This window comes from Megachile rotundata, unplaced genomic scaffold (assembly GCF_050947335.1).
Source record: "Megachile rotundata isolate GNS110a unplaced genomic scaffold, iyMegRotu1 scaffold0057, whole genome shotgun sequence".
Taxonomy (NCBI): domain Eukaryota; kingdom Metazoa; phylum Arthropoda; class Insecta; order Hymenoptera; family Megachilidae; genus Megachile; species Megachile rotundata.
In genome coordinates, this window is record NW_027473354.1 from 1060001 (window position 1) to 1083481 (window position 23481).

A 23481-nucleotide genomic window follows, 5' to 3' on the forward strand; every position below is an offset into this window, starting at 1 on the left:
TATGCTCAGTATTAAAAGTGACACAATATAATTATATATATGTAGGATTAGTATTTTCACGAACTAAACCTTTATTACAGAACACGATAGAACAGTGGTGAAAAGTACACGAAAAATTACAAAAATATACACGCACGCACACACAACAACAAAAGTACAAAAAGTCCAAAAGTCCAAAAGTCCAAAAATCCGTAATTCGTAAAATCGTAAGCCGTAATCGTGAACCGTAAATCGTAACCGTGATAAAGATCGTAATCGTCGCACACTCGCTCGTCACCCGTTGTTCGCTCTTAGCTTCTAGCTTCTCGCACCGCGGACACACCCTTATATTTACGCGACGATCGAACATTCTCGATTTTGGCGTTTGAACGATTCGCGAATCTTCGGTTATTCGAAGCCTCGATCGTTTCTTAACGTTCGACGCGTTTCTCATTCTCTCTCTCTCTCACACACTCTTTCTCGCACTCGCACCCATACCCGGAACGACACGCTCGTCGGCAACGAATTTGCTCGACGGCGGTTTATGTTTTTATTCTCGAATTTTCGCTGTACGTTCGCGGCACAACCGTTTCCACTGTCCTACATATAGATGCCAATATATTCTTTATAATAGCTGATACGAATACCCTCGTGTATAATGTTGTATGATATGCTTCTTATTTCTACTCACTCGACAAATGGATCTGTTGGATCCTTGGATGATGGATGGGCCTCGGGAAGGATTATCTATCTCCGAGGTTACCGGTATTACTTGTATTACTATGGACGGCCCTGGAGCAGGATTACCTGTCTCCGAGGTAACCGGTATGCAGACTGGAGCTGACTGAAGCTGGGTGGTATGGAATGAGGTGGCTTTAATAGCGATAACGGACAAAGGGAATTGTTCTGGAACGTTCGGGGCTGATGTAACAGGATGTTATGGTTACGTGACTGATTTGGTTTATCTAAAGGAAGTTTATGAAACGTGATCGAGGAGTAATGATTTGGAATAAAGGGGTTTTGTTCTGAGCGGATGTTATAGTCTGGAGTCGATAAGGATATTATGATTAATCTATCTTGAAGGATGTTTATGGATCGAGTTGTGTGGAGGATGTTTATAGGATCGGTAGGATTGGGTTTATCTACAGGATGTTTAGGAGACATGACTAAATGATGTTTATAAGATTAGGATTCGAGGAAAGGACTTATCTTATGGGAAAGGAATGTCGAGTGTTTCCTACGCTACTTGGTTACATAAGTGTCCTAACTCTAAGCGGTATAAAATATGATTAATATGTCTTACGTGCTATGTGAATACAATGTGTCTTAAGCCTATGGTAGATAATATCTTATGTCGGTAATTATATCCGATGTCGGTAACTATGAATCTTATGTCGGTAACTATGGATGTCGGTAACTATGAATCTTATGTTGGTAACTATGAATGTCGGTAACTATGAGTCTTATGTCGGTAAAATAGGAATCGGATAATATCTTACATCTATGATAATATATGTTTGAATATATAGTGCCTTACGTTCTATGAGTACATGCATGCTTACATACTAATATAAACGTCGGTCGTTCGACGTCACACCTCCCCCCCTAGAAAAAGTCCATTTTTACGCAGGGAAAATTGACTTCGCGGGTAAAACGCTCGCGAACGCAGAGTCTATTCGGAGACACTGGGGATTTTCACTGTTGGAGTTTATATGTCTCTTTAAGGGAGGGGTAGAGGGGGTCACTTGTCACTTCTTTGGCACTGCTACCTGGTTGTTGGGGACTCAATGGTTCTTCCTCCTGTGGGACACACTCGATGTTACCGCCGGGCAAGTTTAGCTTCTCTTCGTTTCGCCGCTTCGGAACAAGAAAAAGTGTGTCATGGAGCTCCAAACGGCGACCAGTAGGTGCAGGCTCCAACCATATGCTGCATGTAGGGCGATTCCATTCAAGATTGAGTTGATGATAAGTTTCATGATGCGGACAGTTAGGTATATGCCAATGAATGAACAACAACACTCACCATAAAGGGTAGTGGAACGCTCAATGCCTCTGGAACATGGGACGGTTAACTAGGTCCGCGACTATTGCAGCCATGATAAAGTGACTGCAGCACGCGTAGAAATGCAGAGTAGAACTGTGACTGACACACAGGAACCGGTGCGAAGAGCGTGAAACGCGAAGCGAGAAACGCAAGTCACTTTTCGCTTATTAGTCCAGCAAGGGAAGGCATAGCTGTAAGGGGAAAGAAAGAAAAGGAAATTAACGTATAGTATTACTACGGTACTGTAGAAATGCGTTACATGAGCGATTATATTGTAATATATTATTATATTATAGTATAGTATATTATATTATGCTATATTGCAGTATAGCAGCAAACCAATCAATTAATCAAATCAATGAAGCAGAATCAATCAAATCAATGAAGCAGAACTAAACAAGCAAACGAGTAATAGTTAGGTAAATTAGGAGATTAAGCTAGTGCAAAGTACTTACGGTAACTATCCTTTTCGGCAATTCACCCCCATATCACTCCTTGACGTAGATTGTTTAACACGGCAAACTACGGGCAAAGTAGTGATTACGGTGAAAACCGGATCAAGAAGGCATAGCTCGGGAAAAGTGCACATTGCCGCGTATATCGGCAGCAAAGTGGCTAGGCAGAATGAAAGAAATCTCAGTGAGCTAGAACGTTTAAATAATAAGTACGCAACTAACACAGCAAATAGTAATGCTAGTAAATTATTAGACTAATTAAGACTATCCACGCACTGCTTGAATGATCTAGAAATCAATCAATCAATCAATCAAAAGAAATCAAGTCATAGCAAAGTTAAGTTAAGTCAATTAATTAATTAATTAAATAAATAAATAAATTAATTAATTAACTAATGGCGAGCGAGCAAAGAAGGCGAGCCGGGTGGAAGAGGAAATAATACGGTAAACTGGATCAACAGGATGAATACAAGGACGCAAAAGAGAAAATCAAAACCAGCACTCACCATGAAGAATGGCAGGAAGAGCAGATTCGTTCTAGATTCGTCCTAGTTTTGTTCTGTTCTCTCCCCTACACGATGAATAGATGCAAGTTTATTATTATCTTCTGGATTTATACCGCAAAGCTGAAAGGTGCCACAGCTTGGCACGAACAGGGTGGCGGTTCAGGCGACAGGCTAACGTTGCACTAGCAGCCGAACGAGCAAAAGCGTAGCTGGTAAAAGGAAATTAATGTAAGACATCACATGTGCATAGCAAATAGCGGCAGGACCAGTAGTCCGGCAGTCGGGTAGCAGGCAAACTCAACCAATTGACTGATTAGTGGACATAACAATGGTAGATAGGAAAACGATCTAAACTAAATAAGCGATAAAGAATAAACTATAGAAGCAATTGAAACTAGGGAACCTAGGTTAATAGGATATGTACTTACAGAAATTCCCTTTAGCACGCTGCTCGACGCAATTAGTCACATAGGACAAATTGCAGGCGGAAAATGGTAACGGTGAAAGCTGGACCATGAGCAATGGAAGTTGCGCAAAGTCAAACACATAAGCAGGCGAACTGGTTGGCTGTACAGAAAATGAAAGCCAGCCAGTAATGGATACACCCTACAACATTGCATAAGTATAACGGACACAATCACTGATACACACACAAATAACAAATAACATAATTTATATAATAAGTAATTTAATAAACAGAACACAAGCAAAATCAACTAAATTAAGACTGGTCTCATTAACTCAAGGGCAATTAACTAACAACCAAATAACAAATAATCTAAACAAATAATTTACTAATGACAGTAAATCATGTAATTAATTGACTAATTAACAATTGGAACTAAATTAATAATGGAATTAATGGATAATTAGTAACTAAATAGGTCGGTACTTACTTTAGACAATTGGACACGCATGGGTGAAACAATAGAGATACGCAGCGTGAGGGAAGCCATCTTGACCATCATTTTCCGAAAACGAACTAATTAAACCAATCAAATTAGAACCAATATGTTTATTTTATTTTAAGTATATTAATTAACTAGTGTTCGAGACGAATTGTATAGTTCTCAAATTTGAAAATAAACAGACGAGCGGTACCGTTGGACTGTCGTCGCCCCCTTCCCCGTGCTCCTCAGGTATCACGGGTGGACCGAGTAGCACGTTGCATGGGGTGTGCGGGGAAGCGAGGTTTTATTGTCTCTTGACAATAGGCGGCAGTTCAACCGTATCTCGCGACCTGCGATAATCAGCTTAAGAGAGTTCATTTTCGTTTTTCCCCGAATTCCCTTCGGCTTTGCCTTTCCGGCCAAATTCCCCCCTTTTTCCGTGTGTTTACAGATCACCGCGGTTAGGGTTATCCTAATCCCGGGAAGTGCATATTTAAAAAACCGTTGCATTACCTGTCAACAGATTCGACCCGAAAAGTTACGGGAAATCTAAGACAACTAGATAGGAACTATTAGCAAATGTACCGCGAACTAAACGAACACGACGGCTTCACACACGGACAAAGATATACTGGCAGTTTTATTACTCGAAAAACGCACGTGGCAACACACCAACATTTAACACATAACACTTTTTGCAGACTGATAAATCACGGGAAGAGCTAAGAATTGAAACTTAAAATTAGCAATTAATTAATAAATAAATGAATACCAGTAGCGCGACACGGTACGCTGTTAAAACAGACAGCAAGATGAAGAAACGAGGAAGCGAAATAACTGCGCAATAAGCGAAGTCTAATTACGACGCAACAAACCACGCGGAAGCCGGTAGAATAATGGAAGAGCGAGGAAAGATGGAGGATAGCGGGAAGCCGATGAAACGGCGCTAGCAACGAGGGAAACAGCAGCGCCACGAAGCGGAAACTGGACAAGACAACATTAGGGCGGAATCACATACACGCGAGCCGTGAATAGAAGGCATACTCTCAACGACATCTATGAAACGCGTAACGACAGCAGGCAAAGGTGGAAACACAAAAATAATAGACAACACACCAATCAATTAACATCTAATAAACAACAAGAAGAACAATCAAACCAATTTAAATCAAATTAAATCAATTACATTTAATCACATTTAATCACATTCAACTACTTTATTTAATTTCACACAATTAAATTAAACTAAACCGAAGCTATGAATTAAATTAAATCAAAGCTAGCAATTAACAGTTAATAATTAAAATGAATTAATAAATGAATAATAGGTGGCAAGCTATAGCCAATAGTAATAACTAACAATAGTAATAAATAATAAATAATAACTAATAACAACAAATAAATACAATTAAACAATATATGAACTAAATTAACAAATTTAATTAATAAATAATCAACAAGTAATAATTAATAATTAATAAAATGGCACAGATAGTGCAAACAACTAATACAATCAACACAGCGAAGCCAATAAATATATAATATAACATAGTATAATATAATAATATAAAATACTTAATAAATACCTTCGGATGAACAAAGATGGGAATCAGCTAACTAGCAAACCAGCAGGTGCAGAGCACAAAGGGCCAGGCAGACAACGTGGTGGCGACAAGTGAAGGACGAGACAAGAGGACCTTAAACATAGAGTACAATACACATAAACGGAAGCAGATGGAGGACCGAGGATTAGACGCCAGCGCCGTAGGACGGAACACCTGTTACCTTACGTTGAGCCACGTGTCGTCTATTTGTCTCTGTCACTTTCTTTCTACTTACTTTTCTCTCTCTTGCTTTACGGTTACGGTCAACACAGGTCTAACTAACTGCCGCTTTCATTTCCCTGTCACTTTCACTCTTTACTCTCGCCTTCCTTTCCTTCCTTTCTTTTCTTCATGCTTCATTTCACTTCGCGATTCATGCTTCGTTCTCCTTTCGCTTTCTGTTCTCCTTTTTGCTGTCTCTACGTTGCTTTCGCCTTTTTTCGGCTCTTCTGCGCAGGGAAGATAGGGACAACACCAGCTGCAAGGCACAACACAATTTCAGAGGAAAGAACAAATAGGGGTCAACAAGCAAACAATAGCTAAATTGAAACGACGGACGATAAGATAAGATAGCAATGGAAAATAGACGCAAGCAATAAGAAATATAACTCACCATGATAAAAGAAGGAAAGAAGAAACTTGAGACTAGCAGCAACGACAAACAGCTAATTCAAGCATTAAGAATAAATTTCTAGACGCACAACACGGGAAGCAAACACTCTAACGATAGAATGACCAACCAGCGGCGGCGCAGAGCGGCCAACCAGCGGCAACGGGAGACGACCAATCGGCGGTGAGATAGAGCGACCAATCAGCGATCATGCGCGGCAGCCAATCAACGACAAGGGTGAGCAGCACCACTGCGGAAGGCAACAGGAACTAAAGGCGGAATGAATATAGCTGACACAAGCAGCAGGAAGGAAACTTAAGGAAATGAGCAGACGAAAATAGGGCTACCAACTTAAATAAGCAAGCATTGACCACGAGCTAGGATCGTGGGATAACAATGAAAGGAGCGACAAACGGGGAACGACGAAGGATGAAGCGACGCTACGCGGCAAAAGGAGAAAGCATAATAACAGAATATAATATAATAATAGTTAATAAACTAACAAATATAGGACATATAACTTAAATAGAATACAATACATCATAACACTAATATATTAACACAGCATAATATTAGCAAATGATATAACACAACCAACCAACAACAACAATAAGTAATAAACGACAATTCTAACAATAGTAATAATTAGTGTACTCAAATGATAAACTAACATTGAACGGCAGCGACAACTAACTAAACAACAATAATGGTATACAATAATCAATAGTAAATAATAAATAAATAACAGTAAACAATGAATAATGTATAATAAATAGACAATAAATAACAACGCTAATGCGATCGCGCGGTATCGCGTTTTCGCGGATGCTGCGATCTCGCGGCTTCTCGCGATCTCGCGGTTTTCTGCATCTGTCGGATTTCTCGCGGCCATGCGGTTCTACCGCAGCGGGCGTCCTTCATGGAATTGAGAGAGGTTGTTCTTGTTTGTCGGTGACGCGATCGTGTGGCTTTTCGCGACTTCGCGGATGCTGCGATCTCGCGGCTTCTGGCGATCTCGCGGTTTTCTGCATCTGCCGGATTTCTCGCGGCCATGCGGTTCTACCACAGCGGGCGTCCTTCATGGAATTGAGAGGGGTTGTTCTTGTTTGTCGGTGAGGCGATCGTGCGGCTTTTCACGACTTCGCGGATGCTGCGATCTCGCGGCTTCTTGCGATCTCGCGGTTCGCGCGAGTTTTTTGCATCTGCCGGGTTTCTCGTGACCATGCGTTTCTCTCGCAGCGGGTGTTCTTCATGGAACTGACAGAGGTTGTTCTCGTTTCTCGGTGACGCGATCGCGCGGCTTATCGCGACTTCGCGGATGCTGCGATCTCGCGGCTTCTCGCGGTCTCGCGACCTGCGCGTTCTCGCGGTTTCCGCATCTGCCGGATTTCTCGCGGCCATGCGCTCCTACCGCAGCGGGCGTCCTTCATGGAATTGACAGAGGTTGTTCTCGCTCCCTGGTAACGCGACCGCGCGGTATCGTGATATTGAGGATTCTGCGATCTCGCGGATTTTTCTACCCTTCGCGGCCCAGGCCTTCTCTTGCGACAGTGGGCTGGAGCCGGACCCTAAACCCCAAGCTAAGAAACTATGAGGCCTAAGAAATCAAGTAACAAAGCGGTACAGTATAAGGGACAGGGAAAGGCGAAAGAAAGTGCGGCTAATGACTAAAATACAGCAAAAGCGGCAGAAATACAACGGGGAACTAGTTGAAGAAAGCAGGCGAAATCATAAACACATAAACAGCGTAGGTCAACACAAGAAGGTTAAGGCAACATGTGGCTGACAGGTGACGAGAGACCGAGAAACGACAAGCCAGTAGACAATAGGGAAAATCAGTGAACATGGAACAGCAGGCACACAGATGGTGGCCCCTGTTTTAGCAGCTAATAAAGCGGTAAAGCAGCGAAAACAAGATAGACCTAAGCATGGTCAAACCGTTAGCTGACCCGCTCAGGAGAAAAGGAGACGGGGGTGCAATAAAGAATAGCAGGACTACGCGACGAAACTATAGGCAACCGGGGCAGGTATAGACCGGTGAATAAGAAAAGAACCGACGGAGAGAGGGCGAGCGGTAGGAAAATAGATAACTCAGAGCCCCGGATAGGCGGAGCAAAGAAGACGCCATCACAGGGTACTGAGGAAACAAGAAGAGCTGGGAGGAGAAAGGACGACCTAGAAGGGGAAACCTCAGCCTATAGGATGACAAGCGGAGAAGGAAGGAAGGCGAATAACAGGAGACGTTCAAGAGGCCAACAGACGAGGCGACCAACATGACACCACCCAAGGAAATGGCGATGGGGAGAGACCGAAGGAGCTAAAACGGTGAGGACACGTGCAGGCAAAGAAACGGGAAAGGAGGGAATGACTAAACAGGAACACAAAGGGGGAACTGTAGCAGTAACAAATAGGGAAACGAGGAAAATTAGGTATTAAGTGTACAAATATTCCAACTGACAGATATTTATTTACTTATTTATTATTTATATATTTATTTATTTATTTATTCAAATTTTATTCAAATTTTTACCTCATTTTACTTTATTTTAGTTATTTAAGGCAACAAACACTTGAACACTATAGCACTCACAACTCCAATTCCAAGCAGCCTCAAAACACTTGCAAAACACTTGAAAAGGACGTAGGTCAAACTACACAATTAGTATAATATTTCGATGCGAGTGTGAGTACTTAAACAAATAAACAATTAAATAATCCTAATCTAATTCCATAGGTAAAGTAAAATTAGGCAGCTAAACGATCAGGGAGCAGGATAGGCAAAGTAGGCAACAGGAAACTAGACTATTAACTAAAGATGAACTAAGTAATTAATTAATTGATTAATTAATTAATTAATTAATTAACTGAGTAATTAATTAATTAATCAACTAAGAAGTAGATAACATGAAAGTGGGTAAAAATCGGCGAACTTGGTAAAATCCGGTAGTAACCAAAGAGGGGATGGGAGACAGGGATATTGAAATTTATTACAATTTATTGATTGATTTATCTAGTTAGTATATTTAATATATATTGTTACGCGGGAAAGCGATCAGTTTGTGTTTTAAAAAAATATTTATTTCACTCCTTAATCACTACAACACTTTACAATGTGCGCAATTTGTTGCAATCGAATGTTCTCGCAATGCGACACGAAACCTTAGCTCCGACTATCTTGAGTGTATATTATTATTGCCCGATGATTAATGTCCGATGGTTAGTGTCCGATGGTTAATGTCGCGCGCGCCGGCCTGCTCCTTCTTTTATACTCTTGCTTATCTCCTGATTGCGTTACCGTTTTCGGCTTATCTTGTTTTCGACGTTTGGACTACGCGTTAGCTTGTTTATACCATTTGACTGGTGAGAATATAAATATACTTAATACAACGATCCAGCGCGGGGATCGACAGAGACATCGTGCGATTTGCACTTTGGCTCGCAGTGAGAATGTATTCTGACCCGTAACGGGAGTATTAGAAGGCAAGGGACGGCGAAGCCAGAACATTGCGACAACAACAGGATAGCAACATTATAAACATTATAAACATTATTAAATATAAAATGAGAGGTAAGAAGAAGTAGAAGACAAGAAGTAAGAAATAAGAAAGAATGAAGCAGAACGGAGAGAAATAGACGGCAGGAGTAGGACGAAAAGAGGATAGACACAGGGAAAGGGGAGAAGAGGGAAGGAAGGAAGACTACACCGGCAGGAAAAGGAAGGAAAGAGCGGACAGGGCAAGGAAAAAGGGAAAAGGCAAAGGTGAGATAAGAAGTGAGGATAGCTAAGCGAGGCTACAAGAAAAGCGGAGGAAGGTACAGGAATAGTTGAGAGCAAATGAAGACGGTGGTAAGTAGTGGAAAGAAAGCAGTGAAGAGCAAAGTTAAAGTGAGCGGGAGATTAGCGGCGGAACAGATACAGCAGTGATTGGAGACGAGCGAAGGTAAGTACACTTTCAACATCAACACATAATATTTAATGAACATAGAATAACAGAAATAGGGACACATAAGACAAGAACGACAGGTCTAACCTAATTAAATTAATTAACTAAGTGATTAAATTAAAATAAATTAAATTAAATTAATTAATTAAGCAATTAAGCTCAAGCAACGCAGCGAATAATGAAATGAGTTAGCCTAACCTGACATAGCATGTACACCATAAGCTATAAGCTTTAGCTAACCGATAGCGCTGAACTGAGCCTCAAGTTATAACTTAACTCAATCAAATTTAAATTCAACTTAATCTAACTTAAGCTAATCTAATTTGGTTTAACTTATTTGCGTTTCACACTGATTGATTAGTATTTAGCGACACGGTTATTTAGCTAAGTGTAGCGCAAGCCAAGCTGAGTTAAACTATTTTAAAGCTAGCTTGAGCTTAGACAACTTGACTTATCTAAAACTCGATTTAATTCAACATAACTCAACTTAATTTAATGTAATTTAATCAAACGAAATTCATACAACCCAACTAAATTAATCTAGGTTTAAAACCAATTCAATACAGGTCAAAACGGATTCTAATTTAATCTTAACTTAACTTACACGTACATTTATTTATATTTATACATATAGATATATATATTTATATTTATATTTATATTCACAGTCACATTGCTTCAGGCTTAGGGAAGAAAGCGGTAACTCTGAAGATGGAGATGTTCGGGAAAATTAAAGGATCCAAAACGCCAGTCAAGGAGGTCGTGAATATGATGGAGAGGCTCCGAGAAAAGATCAACAGCCATCTAAAGGAAAGCGAGCGCGTGCAGAAAGAGAAAAAGGAAGAGGAAAGGACGCAAAGCGGGACGAAAAACAAAGGAAGGAAGAGAGGGAGACAAGAGGAACAGGGAAAGGAGGACAAGATGAGGGCTAAAGGACGAAGGACCAGGGAAGAGGAGGAGGAAGAGGAGCTGGCCAGGACACTGATGGAAGCAGCGGATGCAGTGGAAGAGGCGGAGGCCTCGATGTGCGAGCTCGAGGAGGATTTTGAATGGGGAGAGGCGGAGATTCAGGAACTACCGCCACCAACCACCAGTTCTACACCGACCCCAGGTGAAGAGAAAGATTTAGAATCGGGAACCAGAGCCAGCGAGGACAGGAACAAAAAAAAGGAGCGCACAACTAAGGGCGAGAGGAGAGCTACACCGATAGTAGTAGAGGATAGATGGTTAGATCACGGATCAGGCAATGCAACGGCTAGACAGGTGGAGGTGCTGCAGACAGTAATCAAACTCATGCGACTGAGGACGGATGAAGCAAGAGTTAAAGAGGACAAAGCGGACACAGGAAACAGGAAAGGAGAAACGGCAAAGACAGGAGGGTAGCAGGACGAAGAGGAAAGGTTGATCAGAATGATTAGGGAAATGAGAGCGGAATTCAAGAAAAACAAAGAGGTAGAGGGGAAGCGGGGTGACATCAGGGAAATTGGAACGGGAGAGGGGCAAAGCGGAAGGGGAAAAGGAGCGGAGGAGCGAAAGGGGGGGGGGGGGGGGCGACAAGGGCGAAAGGAGGGTAGGAAACAGGGGGGAGGAGGTAATTTTAATTAAATATCCCAAAGAGGATTTTGGGTACTGGGGGGCAATTAAATGGCTAAAATCGGTGGTAGGTGAGTTCGCGGGAAATTTCCAGGAGATTAGAGACACAAGAAAGGGCGACATCTTAATAGCTATTAAAAGCGGTAAAGGGGGGGAGAACAGTAGGGAGTGTGCAGGCAAAATTAATAGAGAAAGGGAGGGAAGGTGGGTGGCGCGGGTGCATTCCGACACGGTGGAAATAGCGATTAGAATAATGGACCCGGACGTGAACGGGGAGGAATTGATCGGCGCATACAAGGAGAATAGACTGGACGATCTAGTGGAGAGCGGAGACATCAAGTTTAGGTGCATCAGAGGTCCAGAGGGCACCTGTCATCGGACGGCGTACCTGGATTGCACCAGGGAGGCCGCTAAGAAACTAGTACAGGAGAAGGAAGTTAGAACTAAGTGGCAGGAGCTGCGGCCTTTCTTCCCTAGGAAAAAGTTCAGCGGAGACGAGAGAAGCAGAAGACAGGAAGGAAAGGAGAATCGAAGAGTTGGGAATCAAGGGAAAAAGGATAATAGGGAAACGGGAGCAGATTGGCAATCCAAACCGGGTACGAGTAAGGACTCCTGGTAGACGGAAGTGAAAAGCGAGTCAACGATATAACGATCCTTATATCAATTTATATTTATATTTAAATTCAATTAAGTTAAGCTAGTATAAACGCATGTATCTAATCCACGTAGGAATAAGTGTAAACAGAATGTAATTAGCAATAAGTGATCAGAAACTAGGGATAAGAAATATGTAGGAAATATGTAATACAGGGCTGTACATAGCGAGAATAAGAGCTCAATGTAAGAATTAGCAGTTAATAGATAACACAAACCTAGTTGATAAGCTTAATATAAGGTAAATTAGAGACAGGTTTAATTTAAGGCAAGACAAATTCTACTGTTTTTGTACTGATGTAAATATCGTAGAAATAATAAGCAAAGATACCCTTGTAAAAATAGCAACAATAATCAGAACTGAAAGCCCGGATGAAAGCCCAAACCAAATAAAATCCTAAAATCAAAGTCCAATACAAATCTAAAATAGGCACAGAAACTAGGCAGTAACAGCAACACACACTAAACTAAATAAAATACAATACATTTGTAGGAGGTCGAGGGATATTTATTAAATAAATATTTTACGAGACAAAGGAAATGATCTTTATTGTTTTACGGTTCTGACGAGACTGTTCGTCGCACGAAAAAATGCCGTGCTCCAAAACAAAACGCATCGCGATGCATCGACGCCTAGGCGTCCCCCTCGCCGCACCCGTACCCGCTACGGTCTATGGCCAACGATACGGAGTAACCGCTTACACATTCAACAGGACAAGAAGACAGTAACATCGAGCATACTGGCCTGGCGATAAGATGCGGAGCATGGACCTGGCGATAAGATGCTGAGCATGGAACATAGGCACAACAACAAGCATGTCTGGAGATCACCAATGAATAACAAGCCGAGGGGCAAGTGAAGCATCGAAACGCAAGGAAAGCAGGACAGCAAACAGAGGAGGCAAACAAGCAAAGCACGATAGAACAAAGTAGAACCGAGTGTACAGTCAACACACACTCACGAGCAGAGCATGCGCACAGGCAGATAAACACGCAAAGAGACCATAAAACACAAACCCTACTAAAGCTACGGCAAATAGCACTAGCGGGAAGGAACACCTTCCAAGTTGCGTTCTACCTCCTCCTTCATTAACATGACCAATTTAACAAAATGCAAAATAGCATGGCGATGGCTTTCCTCGCCAAGGAGCACGGACACAAAGTTCAGGGGAGTAAGAGGACCTACAGCAGCGTACAAAGTCGAGCGCTCCGGCTCCCAGCACGAACAGGAAAAGAGGGTGTGATAAGCGTCGTTTTCAACCTCAGCTGGACAAAACCAGCAGATAGGAGATGAAATACGATTGATGCGGCAAAGATAACTGGCGAAACAGCCGTGACCTGTCAGAACCTGAGTCAGATGGAAAGACAAAAGGCGGGGACCACCGGACGTGATCCAGAAATCAAGGTCCGGAATAAGACGGCGAGTCCAATCGCCAGTAGGGCAAGTGTCCCAAGATGACTGCCAGTCGCGTCGTGCGAGATCAATGGCACGAGGAACATCCAAGCTATCAGCGAAAGGATCAATATGAAAATAAGCAGCACGGAGATGGACAAGAAACTCCCAAGGAGTGCAGCCGGATAGGACACACAAGACAGAGGTAGATACGGTACGATAACTACGACAGACTCGAAGGAGGCCGACGCGTTGGGTTGAATGCAGGCGGGAAATAATGCGTGAAAAGCTGACAGCCTCAAACCAAACTGAAGCAGCATAGACGACAATTGATTCGACAACACGGTAGTACAATATACAGCCGGTGTAACCACACCCACGGAGGTTAGGGAGAAGACAGGATAAGCGTTTAGCAACAGCCAAGGCCTTGGTACAAACCTTGTCGATGTGGTGATGATAAAGGCGACTGTTGCCGAAAAGGACACCGAGATAACGCACGAAAGGGGAGGTACGAAGGGCACTCGAGCCACGAACCAAGGACAAACCTTGAGGAACACGGCGACCGGTCAGAAGAATGGCTTCGGTCTGGTGAGTGGCTAGGACTAAGCCTTGAGAAGTATACCAGCTATCTAGACCACGGAGACACTCCTCAGCAAGCGAGCGAAGACGCGGCAAGGAGCGAGTAACACGTACGAGAGCCATGTCATCGGCAAAACCGACAGTAATAGCACCACCCGGGAGAACAAGATCCAACACGCCATCGTAGGCTAAAATCCATAAAAGTGGACCAAGGACGGAACCTTGGGGAACACCGGCGAAAACTGGCACTTCGATCCAGCTGCCATCAAAAAGGAAGGTACCAACCTGACGATCCGAAAGGTAACTACTAAGAATACGAATGAGGGAAGGTGGGAAACTTCACGACACGGCAGCGCGGAGTATATTTTCCCATTTCAAAGTGTTGAAAGCATTTTTGACGTCCAATGTCACAAGAAGGCAGTGACAATTGGAGGAGCGAGCGCGATCCCATTCAGAGGTAACCACGCGCATCGCCTGCATGGTAGAACGACCTGACAAAAAGCCGAATTGACGGGGGGAAAAACCACCGGAAACGCGAACCGCCTTTAGGAAACGTTCTCGGATGCAATACTCGAAACCTTTACTCAGGTGGGGTAACATACAAAGAGGACGCAAATCACCAAGAGAGGTATAAGGCTTATTGGCCTTGGGTATCAACACCAAGCGACCACTCTTCCAGGCGGAAGGAAAATAACCCTGTGAGTAACAACAGTTAAAAAGCTTAGTTAACCAGTTAAGAGCCACTCTACCAATGATTCGTATGACCTCACCGGTCATGCCATCAGGACCTGGGGCTTTCTTGGGGCCGATACGAGCCAAAGAGTAAGCTACGGTCAGAGGACAGATAGGAATATCGGATCCATCAGAATTAATAAAGGAATTATGGGCTAAAGATGGAGGCAATGCGGAGCGTAGAGAAACAGACGACCCTAAAGAGGGAGCAGGAGGAAAATGAGAAGAAAGAGCAACGGCGGAGGAAGGATTAGACGTAACAAGGGCAGAAACAGGAAAGACAGGGGCCTCAGAAGCGGAGGGGAAAAAGGAAGAGGTAGACAAAGAACCTAGAATCTGAGCGGAATCGGGCACACAGGCAAAGAGAGACTGCATCGCAAGGTGAAACTCCTCGCGGTTAAGGGACACCGGAGGCTGGTTACCGCGTAGTGTTTTCATCATGGACTTGTACGTACGGCCCCATCGTCAGACCGAACCTCGCCAACCATTTTTTGGAAACATTCGTTTTTCCGGCGGCGCAACAGAGAACGGAATGTGCGACGAGCCAAAAGATAGGCAGGGAGAGCAAGTTCGAAAGCAATGGCAGGATCGCGAGAGAGAGTATAGCGATACAAATCATTGGTCTTGCGGGTTTCACGACGCAGAATGGACAGCTCCTCACACCACCAAGGAGCGTCGCGACGCTTCTTACGGCGCAAAGGGAGTGACGGGCGCGACGAGTCAAAGAGAGACTGGAGGGAAGCCAGCTCAGCATCAATTTCAGCGCGCGAGAAGAACTGAGAAGAGTTGGAGAAGTCACGCGAGCAAAAAGGAGAAGATGAGAGAGACTCCAACCATGCATCAAGGTCGATGGGACCTGAACGAGGCAGCCAGGAAAAATCAGATGAGGAAGATGAAGAATCAAAAGGAGTAAGAGCAGGGGAGGAATCAGAAAAGCTGTGAAATAAAAAAGAGTGGTCGGAACCAGTAAAATCGGGAAGCACGGTAGATCGAGTCAAGCGAAACAATAAGACTGAAGAGCAAACAGCAAAATCTATCCTAGAAGAATAGGCACCGCGACGAAAGGAAGGGCCCCCGTCACTACAAACGGGATCAACACATAACTCTGAGAAAAGTAACTCAAGAAGGCGACCACGAGAATCTAGAGATTCGGAGCCCCACGCAGGAGAACGCGCATTAAAATCACCGCAGAGCATGAATGGCTTAGAAGATCGAAGAACACAGGACGACAAAGTGGCCAGAATATGGTTGAGAGCTGAGGATGACAGATTTGGGGAAAGGTAACACGACCCTATACAAAAGTCAAGAGTTTCCACGATAACATGCCACTCGCTCCTGATCTCATACGGCTCACAAATACAGACAAAATCCGCGCAACGCTCGCTCGCTGTCTGCCACAGAAGATCCTGAGCGAGACGACAGTTATTGAGGTTTAACTGAAGAACAGAGACAGGAGAGGGCATGGTACAGGGACGATGAACATCTGAAAGAAGGAAACAAGCATTAAAAAACCAGCTAAATAATAGTACATTCAATACATGACTTAATAGCAAATTAGATTAAAGAAAATGACAGATGAAACACTTACCAACACGCTGGAAAAGCGAAACGGGATATGAAATGAGACCAACTAGGCCAATACAAAACACCAATTAGGAAAGAATGAAGCAATCAATAGCCAACAGTCCTCGCGAAATGCAGCAGAAAAGGTGAACACAGAATTAATCAGCATATAAAACAACAGGGGAGAACAACCAAACAAGAAACATAGGAAGGAGTAGAGGAACAAGTAGAGGCAGGCGAGAAGTTAAGGTAAGTGGAATGAGGCTAAGGATAAGAGGGAACAGCAACAAAGCAGCGAGGAAATGCCTATAAGAACAACAGCAATGTAGAAGGAGAAATCTAGGTAAGGAAGTAAGGAAGGGAACAGGAAGAACAAACAGGGCAGGGGATATACACATATACACGCATATAATAATGCTCAGCGGTCAGAGCCTAATGGGCACAAATAATACAAACCAATAGGCAGGAGAAAGCAAGATATCTAAGGTTTTATAGTTTTTACAGTGACAATTTACCAGACAGCAGCCAACAGGAACAATTATGATTCGGCAAAAGAAGAAAGCAGCAAGAGGCCGTAGAAGTATGTATAGATGCAGCAACAAACAGCAGTGGCAGCAAAACCAGCAACGGCACAACAAAGTTCAGCTAGGCCGGATGATAACTGATGGATGGAAAACCAATTAAAACACAAGTAAAAGGCAGCGGTAAACGGGAATAGATCAAGTAACGAAGCCAGATAAAGTAAAGAAATTAAAGCAGTCATAAATACCGGATGTAACAGCAGAAGGGCAGGGATAGTAAAACCGGCGTGGACTGGAAGAAAATCGTACAAATTAAATAAGGCAAACTAAGTAGTAAATTAACCAAGTAAATAAGTTAAAACACGACAAAGCAAGCAAAAGCGAATGAGAACATGATAAGTACAAAAGGACGCTTACCAGCAGGAGATCGGGGTGAATAGCCAAAATGGCGTAAAACACAGCAACACACTTGTTGAAATGAAAAAGAGCTGTTTGACCTGTTGGCACAACGCGGCAGGTAGAAAGCAAATAAATGCAAACAAAGGGGAAAGTGAAGTGACAGGCAGGTGAGAGGAAGAAAGGAAACCGACAACACACAAAAGCAACGTGAACGCAGCGCTAAATAGGAAGCAACATCAGGCGGTGGCGGCAGGAATCAAGACAACATGAACATAGCTACGACTAAAGAAAACAGGGCTGGAAACAGAACAAGGCACAGGACCACCAACCGAAATAAATAAACACGACGCAAAACAGAGCAAATAGGGTGATCGCGCGGATTATCGCGATGGCGCGGATGCTGCGATTTCACGGTTTCTCCGTGATCTCGCGGCTTCTCGCGACCTCGCGACCCGAGCGATTCTGCGGTTTTCCGCAATGTGTCGGACTTCTAGCGGCCACGCGGCTTTTTCCCGCGGAGGACGTTTCATGGAATCGAGATGGCGTTTCACGGAATCGATAAAGGTATTGCACTTTTGTCATTGACGCGATCGCGCGGTTTATCGCGATTTCGCGGTTCTCGCGATCTCGCGAGCCGAGCGATCTCGCGGTATTCCGCAGTGTCCCGGATTTCTAGCGGCTATGCGGCTTTTCCCGCGGCGGGCGTTTTCATGGAATCGATAAAGGTATTGATCTTTCTTCATTGACGCGATCGCGCGGTTTTATCGCGATCACGCGGTTTCTCGCGATCTCGCGACCCGAGCGCTTCCGCGGTTTTCCGCAATGTGCCGGATTTCTTGTGGCCACACGGCTTTTTCCCGCGGTGGGCGTTCATGGAATCAATAAAGGTATTGCTCTTTCTTCACTGACGCGATTTCGCGAATGCTGCGATCTCGCGGTTACTCGCGATTTCACGGCTTCGCGATCTCACGGCTTGCCGCGATTTAGTGATCTTCTCTGGCGATCATGCCGTCCCCTCCGCAACAAACGACTTTTATGGTATTGACAGGTCCCGCACAACCGGCGGACTCCCCCTTTACTAGCGATCTGGCGATTTTATCACGACCCTGCGGGGCACAAAGCAGTCAACAAAAGCATGGACCACACAACGAGCAGAGGAAAAAGGCGCACTGCAAGGCCCTCAGCGAGCGGTGGCAACAGGGGCAACGGCAATGCGCGAGAGATGGCGTGACGAGGCGCAACGATAGGAATCATTCGATGGCCAAACTGAACGACAGAACAAAGAGAGAGAGAATAAACAGAAAATTCAAGCTCAAAGTAAGTTTCGAGTAGTGAAGCGGCTTAAGCTCCGATCCGGAGGGAAATGGAGCGTTGCTGGCAATTTCCGGTTGTCTCCACCGCGGAGGCAACAAATGGAAGCAGCAACAACGGCGCGCAATGCTAGGAGAAACGACCTAGGAGGGAGAATATGACCGAGCGATCGAACGACGGCGAAGCGAGGTGCTAAAGTGTCAAGGTGGTTGCATAGCTACAGGGGCACAAGAGAACCGAGCGGAGTCGACGAGAGAAAGCAAGGAAAATTGCTCGATGAGGTGTAGGAGTTAAATCCGAAACCTAGACGAGATCTACGAGCAGGGAGGGAAAATTCTGGTAGCGAGCGGTTGAAGTTCCGATCCGGAAGGAAATGGAACGTTGCTGGCAACTTTCGGTTGGCGTCTAAATGGCGGCAACAAATGAAAGCAGCAACAATGGCGGGCAACGCTACAATAAACCACCCGAAGGTTCGGACAGACTTTTTAATCGGAAAGTACTGGAACGAAGAACTCGAACGTCAGCCTGGTCACAGTACCATAAGTGGGCGAATCGGAAACTGAGGGAAAGTGCTTGAAGAGAGAAAAGAAACAAATACCGAGAGCAATGGGCTCTTGTAGCGTTGTGGAAGAAGACTGGGACGTAATAGGAACGCGGGAAAAGGGGAAAGCGGGTAACAAAGCGGGTGAAAAAGAGACAAGCGAAATTTAAATACGAGGCGAAAGCGGAGTGGGGCGAATAGCAATGGCGAACGGGCAGGAAGTGATAAATTTTAAAATTTTATTGGTAGGTTGAATGCAACTAATCGAGGCGCGGAGCGGTGATACAAGCGATGCGAGCGAATATCAGCGGTTAATGCGTAGGGGCGGAAATGAAATGGAAACACCACAACACGTTATATCTTATACTTCATTTTATTTATTTATTATTTATTTACTTTATTTATTTAGGACTTACTTATCTATATATCACACTGCTCAGTATTTACGTACCGATGCATACAGGAAATAGCGTAGCACATAAGTATGAATATGTAGGGAAGGGAAACAGGAAATAGGAAACAACGCGTGCAGCGGGGGCGTTGGGGGGGGGGCGGCGGGACCAAAACGGAGGTAAGAACGAAAGGTGATGAGCGTCAATTAAGCATAGGAAAGAGACAGATTATAGAACACGAGGATATTTATCATCTGCGTGGTGAGGGGGTGGGGGTTGGGGCGGGGGGTTGCTTAGGAAAACGAAATGAGAGCTATAGGCGAATAACATAAGAGATAGGCAAACGAATGGAGTAGATTATAAGAGTGATATTTAGGTGGGAAATGGTGGGGAGAGGTCGCGGTTTTACCGTATGCTTTCGCCCACCGAGAGGCGGTGCTGAGGGGGCGTTGCAAGTTCAGCTGGAGGTCAGTGCAACCTGCACGGGAGCCTCCCCTAGTTCTTGACGTTGCCTCTCGGGCCAAATCTCCTTGGGAGAGAGCATCCATTCCTCACACATGGAACACATACGCGAGGGGGTGGGGGGTAGTCTTTCTTCCATAACTGCGAGCGATGGCCTAGACCAGGTACACTATGCCCCATCCGGTAAGGAAGCCTGGCGGGTTGCCGCCAACCTCCGCGTAGCGGGGGCGGGAGACAGTTTTAGTGAGTAGGTCGTGGAAACCGTCCCTCATCTAGGGGCGCCGGAAGCGAGAGTCTCACACTATCTGGGTTATTTTCCCAGATGTCCGTCACTGGATTTCTGTCTTCCTAAAAAAAAAAAAAGGTATATGCCAATGAGTCCTGCGCTAAATGAACCAAACTGCACGAACGTGGTCCACAACTTTTCTCCATTGGATTTCGCTATTTTCTCTACCGAGGCAGCGTCAAGTAAATTTGATATGTGGACGTTGCCTGTGGTATACTGCCTGCCGGTGGCTCCCTGGGCGATCGAACTGATCACCGAAGCTTTCTCAATAGGGAACATGATGTGGTTTTTCAGCTTGGCTAGGTCCTCAGCCGAGTATATGCCTCCGTTCGCCAAATTGTGCGGATCGACGTACTTCCACGTAGGTTTGGTGATGGATTGCAGAGCCTGAGGTGGAACTGTTTCAGTCAGATCGGGTGTGAGGCGGTACCATGCTCCGTTTAACTTGTACATGGTTAAGCATCAATGAGTTGCACTCTCTTCGGGTTCCCACGATGGCGAGGATATGGTTCTTCGGGGTTAAAAACCAGGATTCGTTCTTATATATTACAGGTAATTCATCGAAGCACTCCTCCGTCTTGTTCACTCGGCAGGCGACCGGTATGTAGTGCACGACGAGTATCGCCTCTCCCGATGCAATAGCCATATGTCCGGGTGTTTTGGTGATTGCGTAGGCCACCTCCTCGGGTGAGGTGTGCATTAGTGTGAGAGCGTTCCTTATGACCTGTCTCTCCAAATTGCACTTGTTAAGTTGTTAACCGATGTTCGCGTTCTTGCCTTGAATTTTCCATCCGTTGCTGCATCGATGATAAATAATTTCGGACGCTCCGTTTTTATTAGCCGATATCCGCAAATCGTCATTTCATGTGTCTTTGTTACCGCGAACGTGTTGTCCTCGGACGTAACCACGTATATTGTGGGTGCCTGCTGAACTTGGGCTGTTATCCTGTTTGCTCGCCCTTCATACAAGACATCGTAGTGGTTAAAGTGGCACGAGTCGCTAGGCACCGCCTCCCAGTAGGTGTAACCATTTTCCGGATCCAGACAAGTTTCTGTTTGTAGGGAGCAGCGTTGCCACGAGCGAAGGATTACCTGGTTTGTATCCAGTTTGACAGGTGCGATGTAGTTTCTGATGGATACTGTGACCACTGCTTGCACCACTACGACGGTCCATGAACCATAAGGGTCTGCGTATGTGGTTCCGGAACAGGATCCCTGAGTGTCAATTTTTCCAGCGATGGTGAGGTTGATGTGTGAGCTTGAATTCGGCTGAATCCCCGTGACGTGTACCGATGGTGTGATGGCTATGGCCCCTGTTGCTTGTAAATCCCGACAAGTCTCCTGAGTCGTTGAAAATATATACTGTTGGCGTCCATTATGTACCACAGACACATGGGAATGCATCCCGCAGTAGTAGATGGTTCTATCGATTTCTATCCGGCACTGAATGACAGGAGTTTCGTTGAAGTCACCCAATTGTAGCAGCTGTATGTTCCTTAATTCCGTAGTCGGTTCGATGTTTCCCGGAGAGCAGTCGAGCTGGTCCACGATGGAGAACATTGAGATGTTTAAAGTAGGACCGCTACAGTCGTATCCAATAAGTCCCGATCGATAATAGCGACATAATATGAGTAATAATATAGGTTTTAATGACAATAACAAGTGTAATAAGGATAATAATTACAGTTTTATCGATAATACTAACATAATTTGAGTAATAATATAAGTTATATTGACATTAAAAAGTGAAATAAGGATAATAAGTACAGATTTATCGATGATAGCAGCATAATATGGGAAATAATATAAGATATATTGACATTTACAAGTGTAATAAGGACAGTAATTACAGTTCTATCGATAATAGCAACATAATATGGGTAATAATATAAGTTATATTGACAGTAACAAGTGTAATAAAGATAATAATCAGAGTTCTATCGATAATAGCATCATAACAGGGTAATAATATAAGTTACATTGACATTAACAAGTGTAATAAGGATAATAATTACAGTTGTATCGATAACAGCACCATAATGTGGGTAATAATATAAGTTATATAGACAATAACAAGTGTAGTAACGATAATAATTACAGTTCTATCGATAATAGCAACTTAATATGGGCCACAATATGAGTTATGTTGACATTAACAAGTGTAATAAGGATAGTAATTACAGTTCTATCGATAATACCAACATAATATGGGTAATAATGTAAGTTCTATTGACAATCACAAGTGTAATCAGGATAATAATTACAGTTCTATCGATAATAGCAACATAATATGGGAAATAATGTAAGTTATATTGACAATAATTAGTGTAATAAGGATAATAATTACAGTTCACTCGATAATAGCAACATAATGTGGTTAATAATATATGTTATTTTGACACTAACAAGGGAAATAGTGATAATAATTACAGTGCTATCGATAATACCAACATAATATGGGTAATAATATAAGTTATATTGACAATAACAAGGGTAATATGGATAATAATTACAGTTCTATCGATAACAGGAACATAATATGGTTAATAATATAAGTTATATTGACAATAACAACTGTAATCAGGAGAATAATTACAGTGCTATCAATAATAGCAACATAATATGGGTAATAATATAAGTTATATTGACAATAACAAGTGTAATCAGGATAATAATTACAGTTCTATCGATAATAGCGACATAATATGGGTAATAATGTAAGTTATATTGACACAAAGAAGTGTAATCAGGATAATAATTACAGTTCTATCGATATTAGCAACATAATATGGGTAACAATATATGTTACAGTGATAGTAGTAAAAGTAATAAGGACCATAATTACAGTTTAATCGATAATATCAGCATAATATGAGTAAAAATATAAGTTATACTGACAATAATAAGAGTAATAAGGATAATAATTACGGTTTCATCGATAATAGCTGCAAATTATGTGTAATAATATAAGTTATATTGACAATGACAAGTGTGTAAAGGATAATAATTACAGTCCTATCGAT

The 23481-nt window shown here is 43.4% G+C and overlaps 1 long non-coding RNA gene across 3 annotated transcripts; it reads right to left on the bottom strand.

The window, feature by feature from the left end:
* Positions 1–580: 580 nt before the first annotated feature.
* On the bottom strand, positions 581–6164 carry LOC143266149 (uncharacterized). 3 transcript variants are annotated; one of them, XR_013041241.1, is made up of 9 exons: positions 6092–6164; positions 5714–5956; positions 5461–5571; positions 3881–3966; positions 3413–3551; positions 2985–3193; positions 2479–2638; positions 2003–2214; positions 581–1906 (listed from the first exon to the last, which is right to left on the bottom strand). It is a non-coding gene; the product is annotated as an uncharacterized LOC143266149 (long non-coding RNA). The 3 variants fall into 3 exon arrangements; XR_013041242.1 differs by having other exon boundaries at positions 2479–2545; positions 3413–3590; XR_013041240.1 differs by having other exon boundaries at positions 3413–3590.
* Between the last annotated feature and the right edge of the window lie 17317 nt (positions 6165–23481).